Here is an 8,198-nt window from a genome sequence, read left to right as displayed (position 1 = left end):
CGACGACGCTTTTATTGAATCTTCGAGTATCGCCCGACGGCGTAGCGGACCACAGCCCCGTCGAGTCTCGTCATCGCAAGATCGTTTGCTGGGCATAAATGCCCGTCGAACAATGCCGGACCCCAGCCTCAACAAAAAAGCAGACAACAAAATAGCATCACTTGCTGTGCCGGATCCCGAGACCTTACCGAAACGGTGCTGCCCGCGAGAGCGGTGGACGACGGCGCTCTGGCCGTGCGCTACGCCTAAAGTCCCTAGATCCGTTTCTTTGTTAAAAAACGGATCTAGGGACTTTAGATACGCCCTTCCTCCATGGCTACTCCCTGGTCGTCGCTAGGCCTAAACGGTTTTGCATCGAAGCCACATGCGGACGGCGCGTTCGGAATAGTCAGTTGCCTATTCGTGGAGCTGCTTGCTGTAATTTCAATGGGGTCATAAATTTTCTGACGGTAAACGGAAGGTGTAATTTCGGCGACGCATTAGCATTGGAGCTGCGTATTACGTACAGCACGAGATCGGATGAGCTGCCTCACACCGGCGCTGGGGCTGTGAGCAGAAAATCGCTCTGGTTACTTATCACCGATCTTCAGCAAAGGCTATTTTTGAGGTTCCTTTATCCAATCGCGTATTATATAAGGTCATCAGATTTTGACATGTTTTCTGACGGCGGCGAAAGGGAACCGCTGTACCGGCGCCCATGGACTGCGGCAGCCGTGGCCATTGTCGCTCGCGCCGAGTGCGGTTTAGTGCGGTGGCTGGTTGGCCGGTAGCGAGGGTTGAATTTTCTTTTCCGCGATGCTATTTGGCATGTTTCACATAATTTAATGACTAGCTACAAAATTGTAGATGCACAGTAGTATTATAATGCCTGCAGTTTATTTTGGGTATATATTCTCACTGAGTCTCTGGTGTTGAGATAACACATGCCCTCGTTTGTCGCATTCGAATGAGTTCCTCAAACTCATTCGTTGCCTAATGTCGTTTTCATCGAATGTCATTACATTTTTCCGTGTGGCAGCAAAGAAATGTAATTTTGAACAAATGTCATTCGATGGAAATGACATTAAATTTGCCGTGTGGCAGGGGCCCACTGGCTGACGCCTTAAATATGTTTTTCGTACGGCAGGCAACCGCTGCGACGGTTCTGGAAGTGATAGTGCATATGACGCGGACACGTATCTATCTCAGTTTGTGGGCAGCCAATCGCTTTTTCTCCGTCCTACTGATTGTGCTGAGGTGTCCTTTTGTATTCAGTCCATCAAAAACAGTAAAACTGAGGATGCATGTGGTGTGCAGCTCCTTCCCGTAAAGCACGTACTTGATTTAATCTGTCCCGTTGTCACTTTTATATATAATTTAATTTTGTCTACAGGTGTATTTCCTAGGACAATGCAGATTGCACGAGTGGTTCCAGTACATAAATCTGGAGACCGAAACGTGTTCTCCAATTACCGTCCAATCTCGGTGCTGCCGGTATTTTCTAAAGGCATAGAAAAAATATTGCACATTCGAATTACATCATATTTTTCTCGACACAACTTTCTCTTAGACTATCAGCATGGTTTTAGGAAGCATCGATCAACAGAAACAGCCCTTTTAACGCAAAAAGAAATTATCATACAAGCATTTAGTAAGAAACATGTAGTACAAGGGATCTACCTAGATTTTTCAAAAGCATTTGACCTGGTAAATCATAACATCCTTCTTTCAAAATTATACAGATATGGTGTCCGCGGAACACCCCACGCGCTACTGAAGTCGTACCTTACAAATCGAAAGCAGTACGTAGAAATAAATAATGTTAAATCTTCTTTGCAAACTATTTACACTGGCGTTCCGCAGGGAAGCATACTCGGGCCGCTTTTATTTCTCATTTATATTAATGATATGGCACACTGTACACAGGGCGTACTTTTTAACTCCTACGCAGATGACACCACTATCGTCTTGTCCGGGATCACGGAAATCGACATTGAAGAACGAGCAAATAGCGCTTTAATTGACTTGGATCGCTGGGTGAAAGCAAATTGCTTGAAAATTAACACGAGCAAAACAAAAGCTGTGTGTTATTCACCGAAAGGAAAACATTTATCCGGTAGCATAAACATACGACTAGGAATCAAACAAATTGAACTTGTAGATTCGGTCAAAGTACTCGGAGTGGTATTTTCGAGCCACCTGACTTGGAATGAACATATTGACTATGTTAACTCGAAAGTGTCATCAGCTGTTGGCGTCATGGCTCGAATAAAATATCTTCTACCTCCTAAAATCAAGCTGCTATTATATAATGCTCTCGTGTTATCCCTTTTCCAGTACTGTAGCCTAGTTTGGTGTACCACAGGAATAACCAGTTTATCAAAACTGCATGTATTACAAAAAAGAGCCGTCCGGTATATCGTTGGTGTAACCTATTTTCATTCCACCAAAGAGCTTTTTTTCAAGTATGATATACTTTCGGTGTTCCAGTTATTTGATTACAGACTTATATTGACTTATAAGTCTCACGTAAAATCAAATAGCAGTTGTATAATTTCACTTGCAGACATAAAAGAAAATCCTGGAAGCAGACAAACTCGACATAAAGAAAGATACCTTGTTCCAGTACCTCGTACATACGCATATACACAGTCACTGCATTATACTGTACCCAAATTGTTGAATAAGCTACGTTTTGCCGGACTTGATCCAGTTTGCGTGTCGAACCACGATGTCAGCCTCTATTGTCGAGGAGAGCTGTCATGAATTTGTATTTTTTTTTGCATCTTTGTGTACCATTGTTTTCTGTATCAGCAGTGCTTTCCCACTTCTTTCTTTGTATTTTTGTGCTGTATTTTATAACGTTCCTTCGTTCGTACAGAAGGAACAGTACGTTTTACCCGTTTTTTATTTGTATAAACGTGTTTAGCTATAAACATGTGAATTGATTTTTTCTCCTGTCTGCTGCTCTGCCAACCTTGTAAGGGGGCCAGGACCCCGTCAAGCTGTTTTTTACAGCTTTTAGCTCTCGCCCCTCCTTTTCTTGCTAAAAGGAAATAAACTTGAACTTGAACTTGAACTTCGACAACTTGGTCGGCGCTCCTCTGTGTAGTCGCAGCTGCTGATGAGTTCTATCGTTGCTCAATGGAAGCGTCGCCTCTGTCCGTAGTCGCGCTTGCGGGGATGCACACGGATCCCCTGTCCCATCACAAAATCCGCGCGTAATTATCACGCGAGTTTACGCGTGCTGTTGGGGAGTATGACGAGGTGCATTCCAAGAAAGACACTGTGGGCACACCCCTCGCGCGTCCAACGTCCCCGACTAGGGGAACAAAAGCGTCCAAAACTATGGCAGCGTAACGAATTCCCGTCAATGGTACTAGTGAAAATCGTAACTGGTCTTACAGGTTTATGCAACAATTCCCAGTTGGTTCCAAGTGAGTTCCTACTGAGTTCCGATTGGAACCAATAGGAACCAATGGAAACTTAGTTGGAACTCAAGGTGGTCGAAATTTCCGGAGTCCTCCACTACGGCGTCTCTCATAGCCTGAGTCGCCTTGAGACGTTAAACCCCACAAAGCCAAACCAAATCAATGGGAACCAACTGGTACCAGCTGGGAATTGTTCAACAAACCAGTAAGAGCGGTTACGATTTTCACCTCCTTGTTTTCCTGAAGCACCTCCTTGATTAGCGGCATCTTTTTTACGCATGACGTGGAATTTTGTATAAAGCGGTGTAATAAGGGCATGCCGTCCATAGCTGTCTTGACGGCGAACATGACGATTCCCGGCTAAGGTGACATTCTAGTCGCCCAATAGCCCGGTTTGAATCGCGCTAATGCCAGGACGTAAGTATGGGGATAGTGAAAAAGAACGGTAGTGCCACCGCCTAACGAAATCTTGTGGCATTTGTTTGCTGGTGGAATAGGGCTCAACCTCAGTGTCAAACCTTTGAGTCAAGCCGTAGCAACGTTAGTATTACATAGTTGCGTACCTTATGTCGAGTATAATAGCACTGGATTAATTGCAAGTCTTAATTAAACAGCGAATTATTGAACTGTTATTGTACTTTGGACTTTGTGCAGCATCATTGGGTCATATGTCGTTAGATAGCTTAGGTCGAGTATAATTGCGCTGGACTAATTGTAGGTCATAATTACTGCTAATTAGCTAATCGTGAATAAAATTTATTTATAGCTACAAGTCGTATATCGTTGGGTAGCTTATGCCGAGTATAAGAGCACTGAACTAACTGGAAGTCATAAATAATTATCGCTAATTAGGTAATTTTGATTAAAACTGAAATGTATGCTATGTAGCTTCAAGTCATATATTGTAACGAACCTTATATCAAATGCGGTTGCAGTGAACTAATCTCATTGCACTACACTAAGGACTTTCGATGATTAGTGAATATGATTCAAATTGAACTTTATGCACAGCGTCAAGTATATATCGTTGAAATGGTCTCGACGAATAGAATCCAAAATCAACCGCTGAACAACGCAAAGTCACGCAAAACAGCTAATGCTCGTCTAACTCAGCTGAACCAAGTTAGGCTGCCAATTTCATCCCATTTTAGTGGCACCAGTATGCAGCTTTCTCAATCGGGATAGGGTCCAGGGCCTGTGAATTGGCAGGGCCCACTGCAGCTGGAGTTAAGCTCCCTCTAAGGCTTAAAATATACATAGTTCCGGCCTAAAGTAGAAAAAAATATGCACATCAATTCGCATTTCTTCATATTCTTTATTGAATTCACTTGAGAAGTAGAAGCGAACAGTCATGTAAGTTGACAAAATAAATGTTATTCAGAGCATGAGAAATAATGTAGATCCAACAAACCTGAGTGACAACTGATATCAGTATATTAAAAAAAAAAAAAAAAGCAAGGGGAGAAACAGCTTTCTATGCTTTACAAAAGAAACCCCCGCTGCTGTAAATAATAAACCTTATAGCAACTTTATTAAGTTTGAAAGTAGGAGGTGCTATCAAGATCTTAGCGTTTGTGACCAGCTAACAAAGAAACGAGCAGCAAATGATCCAGGAGGAACGCTGATTGTGGTGGGTTACAAAGTTACACAGCACTGTCAACAACATGAATACAAAAGTTAAACCGTTTATATTTTTGGCAAACATATGGATATACTGGCTGAAAGATACTTGTGATTGATATAGCAAATTGATGCCACACTCACATAGCAAAGTAAATAAATTATTACAATTCAAGGATTGCTACTCTGCCGAAGTGTAAATAAGGCATAATTTCCTCCTCGGAATATACTGTTCCGCAATATGTTTATGGTTCGGAGAAAGCCGCAAAGCGCAATACGACATCATTGTTACACGCATTCTTTTTTATCTACAAACAGTTACAATAGTCGTTGTTAAACCATGATCCTGATTATGCATAATGAACGTTCATTGGTTCTTCAATAAGGTAAGCCTTGAAAAGGCGGGCCTCAGTTTGTCATTTATACTAAAGGTATTCCACTCTTTTGTTATGTGATGAATCCTGATTTTTATGTAGAGCTCCGCTATATCTTTGCAAAGCTTGTAAACATGCTTGTCCAAGGGTCTTAGTCTATGAGATGCTGGTTCAACTGAGAAAACACTTTTTTCTCTGATGACATGCTCAACGCTTCTTGCATTAGATACTTTGTTTTCCAATAAATTATCTGAATGATTTAAAGTTCTGCTTGCAACCGATGCAGCCCCTTCTCTGCTCGCCTACCAATTTCTGATTTTTTTAAACGTAGAGGACTGCTAATTACGTGCTATGTATTCGAAATGGATATTTAATTAATCTAACGTGATCTAGCCTAATCCAAATTAGTCACCTTTAATCCAACCTAATCCACATAAATTCAACGTGATCCTTTTTATCCAACATAATAATCTTTAATCAAACTTAATCCACCATAATCTAAGTTAATCAAAAGTATCCTTATTTCACGTCAACTTGCATAATCCAGCTTAAACTATCTTAATTCAACTTGAATGGGTGTAGCCGGCAATGTCGCGACGGGATGACGTGTGCAACTGCAACATATGGAGGGCTTTGTCCCAGTCACGGTGGTCAGGTGAGACGTACGTACATGACGAGCATTGTCAATGAGGATGCGGTTGAGGCTCTCAATGAGACTGTTATAGCTTGCTGATGGTAAGCGGTGGGCGACTTGTGTTTTGCGGAACACGTGCGAAGAATGGCGCCCACAACTTTTGCAAGTTGTAGCCACAGTATGCGAGCAGTTTGTGGGGACAGTCATGATGAAAAATTAGGTCGTGGAGAAGAAAGTCGGCGACATAAGCGGCAGTATATCCTAGTGCGCGCATTGTGCGTACCGAATTGATTAATCTGTGGCTACTGCAACGCATGTATTTCCAGAAGCGGACACAGAAAAATTTCGTGAAGGTCCAATCCGCCATGGTATAGAACGACTCCGGAAGAATTTAGGTGGGCCAAAGGCCAACGGATGGGCTGCAGGCTGCTTTCGACGCAGACAAAAACCCAGTGGCAGCTACCTGGTCAGAAGAACCGACAACGGACGGGGTCGTACGTGTGCGCGACACCCAGACGACCAGCAGTAGGAAGATCATATGTGCGAAGGTGCTTGGGAACGACGAGGCTGGGGCAAGGGCCAGCAGAGGGAAGGTTCCGACGGTATAAAGAGCGATAAACGAGGGCAAAGCGACTCAGTGAAGGATCAGTTAGGGCAGACGTGAGGCGATGAATCATGGAGATCAGCTTATCATCCCGGTGCTGTTCATCGCCGATAGCGGTAACAGAAGAGAGAGAGAGAGGAGGTCAATGGCGCATGCATATACTCTAGTGAATATGGGTAAACGGGCAACGAGAGAGCCAGCCGGCATCCCTGTGTAACCGTCCAGAATTGTAGAGCATGGTGCAGTCGCAGCCTGGTGTCACAACGCCCTTCCTCCTAGGCGACCAGAGGGATCCTTGAGAGTAGAAAGCCAGCACCGTGCATGATGGTCGGTAATAACTGTGGATGGCCTGCCGTATAGGTATTCTCAGAACGGGATAGGAGGCGGCTGGCATGGGCGATTACACGATCGTTCCAGGATTGGCGCTGAGAAAGAACGGCACCAATGCCATAGCCACTGGCATCAGTACGGACTTCAGTAGCGGCAGTTGAATCAAAATGGGCCAAGATCGCTGCGGTGCTAAGCTTCGTCGTAAATTGAGTAAAAGCTTGGGCCCGTATTTCGAGTTTGCGTCGTTTTCGAAGTGTCGCTATCTCACGTGACCTCGAGTCATCTGATTGGTGGAAACGCCGTAACCGCGGGTGTTGCCGCCTCTTCCGGTTCTGTAGTGGCAACACCCAGTTCCGGCGTTTCCACCAATCAGATGACTCGAGGTCACGTGAGATAGCGACACTTCGATAACGACGCAAACTCGAAATACGGGCCCTGGCGTTTTGGTGATCCTCATAAGAAAACGACATCCTTTTTTATTAGTTGAGTGAGGGGCTGAGCAACATCGGGGAAGCCTTTAACGAATACTGAGCACGCAACTGTTCTATTTTTATTCGAAAGCTTCATTGGTCTAGTCTAGCGAGTTCCGCTGCGCGTACGCTGAATGACACTGACTTTATGTGCAGCGCGAGAAACCGGAGCCGCCCTTCTTCGTGCACGCGTGGCGCGCAGAGCAGGCGGCGCTCGCTTCTTGTTCTGCTGCTGCGTCGCTTCTTCTTCTTCACACACCTGGGAAACTTTATTCGTACTATATATATATATATATATATATGAAGGATAGAAGCCAACAGTCGGCGAGGCCAAGGAAAGCATTGGGGATTATACTTTGTCTTTTTTTAATTTTTACTTCGGTAATCACATACATTAGTAATGTAATCTGTTTAGGGGAAATATAATTAAACACAAAGTAGAAGGAAAAACAACGTGCCGATGGTGGGAACCGAACCCACGACCTCCGAATACCGCGCCCGGTGCTCTTCCAACTGAGCTACATCGGCCGCTGTCCCACCTGCTACTTTCTTGGGTATTAATGTTATCTGTATACATACCTTGAGAGTTTTCATCAGCGCCACCCTAAATATATATATATATATATATATATATATATATATATATATATATATATATATATATATATATATATATATATATATATATATATATATATATATATATATATATATATATATATATATATATAGCGCTACAGCTGCCCATCTGGCTCA

The 8,198-nt window shown here is 43.5% G+C and overlaps 1 non-coding gene across 1 annotated transcript; it reads right to left on the bottom strand.

Annotated features, from left to right (window-relative positions):
- Positions 1-7,897: 7,897 nt before the first annotated feature.
- Positions 7,898-7,970, bottom strand: TRNAP-CGG (transfer RNA proline (anticodon CGG)). Its single transcript has one exon. It is a non-coding gene; the product is annotated as a tRNA-Pro (tRNA).
- Between the last annotated feature and the right edge of the window lie 228 nt (positions 7,971-8,198).

Source organism: Amblyomma maculatum, chromosome 7, assembly GCF_055883805.1.
Source record: "Amblyomma maculatum isolate TAMU_Amacu chromosome 7, ASM5588380v1, whole genome shotgun sequence".
NCBI lineage: Eukaryota > Metazoa > Arthropoda > Arachnida > Ixodida > Ixodidae > Amblyomma > Amblyomma maculatum.
The sequence above is the reverse complement of the archived record's forward strand: the minus strand, read 5'-3'. Positions and strand labels throughout refer to the sequence as shown.